Source organism: Glycine soja, chromosome 15 (assembly GCF_004193775.1).
Source record: "Glycine soja cultivar W05 chromosome 15, ASM419377v2, whole genome shotgun sequence".
In the NCBI taxonomy this organism is placed as follows: Eukaryota; Viridiplantae; Streptophyta; class Magnoliopsida; order Fabales; family Fabaceae; genus Glycine; species Glycine soja.
This window is the reverse complement of record NC_041016.1, coordinates 11,390,526-11,393,422: the sequence shown is the minus strand read 5'-3', so window position 1 is coordinate 11,393,422 and position 2,897 is coordinate 11,390,526.

Here is a 2,897-nt window from a genome sequence, read left to right as displayed (position 1 = left end):
TTATTCTTTAACCACTTATTCTTTCTCGCTTCACATCACATCCACAATAAATTAGTATAATAGAGAATATGGTGGCCAATATAGGCAATTACATTAATTTTTTGGATGGAAGAATTCATGTATATATATGGCAGTGTCACTAGCCGCCATTGTCAACTCATAAAGTGTCAAATTATTAGGTCATGATCCTGCTCACTTACCCATAACTTGGTTAAGCAACCTTGCTTTGAGTGGACCTTAATTTCCTATCTATTCTTGGAGGCTACGTTTGTGCAATGAATTAAGCACATGGTCCAAGAGAAAAGGATGCCCATTAAACAAGTGTGAACCAAATCCAACACCGGAAATGGAGTATAAGATTATTCCCTTATGCTAGCAAAGGCATGGACAAATTTATGCTTTAATTTTAAGTCTTGTCATTTTTCAACAATATCATGACGCCACCTTACTGCAAATGATGGAACAATCAAACTTATATAATGAGGGTTAATTTTGGGTGCTGAATTGTGGCTATTAACACATATTCCTTTCTTGAAAATATTCTTTAAGATTAGACAGAAGACGGAGAAAAGTTGTATAGAATTGAGAGTGGCTTTCTAATCAAAATGAAATGAGAAAGGGAATGTTAGACAGACTTTTCAGCAGTTAAGGACTTTTTTTTTTTTAATTTAGGAATCAAATGGAACTGAATTGGTGACACAACTAAAATAGTTGAGTCACCCCAAATGTTCTTCACATTTGTCCATTTTCTTGAGTAGAAGTTTCTGTTCTTTGGATCCATGCCTCTGCCTTTCTCATTTTATCAGCCACCAATCTGATGTTAATTTGTTCAACACATGTTTATTTTCCGATACTCTTTTATTGGATAAACTTCATGTAAATCGTACCATTGGCCGTTGGGTCCATACCTCTGCCTTTCTCATTTTATCTTTATATCTTTTCATCAACCACCTAACATGATGTGAATATGTTAAGGAGAAATGCTAGTAGTAGTATACTTCAACACTTTTTTTCACCAATACTCTTTGTCATATAAATCTATTAAATGAGTGAACTCGTTAAGTAGAGAATAAGATTCATATTACTAATGAAATCCACATAATTTTTATTTAATAAGAGAGACTCTTTTCTTCATGCTTTTTTTGGCCATTTAATTACAATGCTGGTTTCTCTTTGACAAGCGACTCATATTGCATTCTTGAGAACAATCAAGAACTCTTGGAGACCAATTTGAGTTGACCACGTCAGAACTCTGGTTGTTCGTATCATCCACTCTCCCCTTTTCATTTTAAATGATTCCCACTGATTTTTTAAATAGTTTTTGGAACAAATTTAAAGCATTAAATTATTGAAGTGGCAAGTATATAAAAATGTTGGGTAAATTGTGGAGTCTGTTTAAAATCAATGTTTAATTGTTGGGTTAAAAAAAATTGGTTGAACTACTTAGGATGCGTTTATATACCTGTTAACTTCAATGACCCATGAGACATGGATTTACGTTAGAAGTGCATTGGAAAGTGAAAATTTCAAATGGATAAATAAACACGCACTTAAATAATGAAAATAATGTGATACTATGGATACGTAAGAAAAATTATATAAAATTATTTTCAGTAACTTTTGAGAGTTACTCAGATAGAGAAGTCCTTAGTATTTGGGTTGTTTTGCCTTACTTTTATTGGATTTTTTGTATAGGTTTTGAAGGGTATACAAGTGGGAGTTGCTACGTGCACCCAGCATTATTGTTGGGGCACCCAGCAAACAGTGAAGTGACGAAATTGTCCTTCAGCAATTCTTCTTCCGAAAGAAGATTTTTCTGGAAACTTTCCAGAAAACCTCTTTCCGGAACTTTTCCGGAAGAACCTTCTTCCGGAAGAAGAATTTGTGTCTTCCGGAAGTACTCAGAAACTACTTCCGGAAGTACTCAGAAACTACTTCCGGAAGAACGTCATCTGAAATGTTTTCGGAAGTTAGTTTTTTTAAAAAAAATATTTTATTTTGTAATAATTTACTTTTAATTGGATAAACTAAATTATAAAATAATTAATATTATTATACATAAATAATTAAATAATTAGTGAACGTAATTATGACTAATATTTATAATTTGTTTTTTACGCGCATGTTAAATATTAATTTGTGTGACAATTTAGTATAATTTAAACCATAAAATTAATTAATTCGTAAATTTTATTAAAAATATAAATTATTTATTATGATAACATTTAATTTCTATTACAAAAGTTAATATATAATAAAAAAATGATTATTATTTTATAACAAAATGAAGAAAAAAGAATTTTCATTTTATAATAATAAGTAAAAATAAAATAATATTTAATGTGTATGTAATGATGATTTTGCCCTTGTGTAATTTTCTTTAAATTAACGTGTTCACGCTTTTTTTTTAGTGCGCTTTCTTCTTTGTTTCTTCCGTTTGCTTTCTTTGTTTCTTCCGTTTGCTTGATGTTGTTTCGGTGGTGGTCCCTTTTGCAGTCTCCATTGGTGGTCCCGTGAAGTATTTGAAGATTTGGTGGTCCCGTGTTCCGTATTTGAAGTTTTGTTAGTGGCTGTTCTTCCTATTTCGTCGGAGGTACGCATTTATTTCGTTTTCCGGTTAGTTTTTAGAGAAAAAAAACAGTAAAAAGTGTATCCGGAAGAAATTTTAGGCACAGCAGGAGGAAGGTCCGGAATGACCACTTTCGGAAGACCTTCTTCCGAAAGTTACTAAGGCCATTTCCGGAAGAAGTGCTTCCGGAAAACACTTCCGGAAGACCTTCTTCTGGAATTGGGCTTAGTAACTTCTGGAAGACCTTCTTCCGGAATTGGCCTTAGTAACTTCCAGAAGAAGGTCTTCCGGAAGTGGTCATTCCGGACCTTCCTCCTGCTGTGTCTAA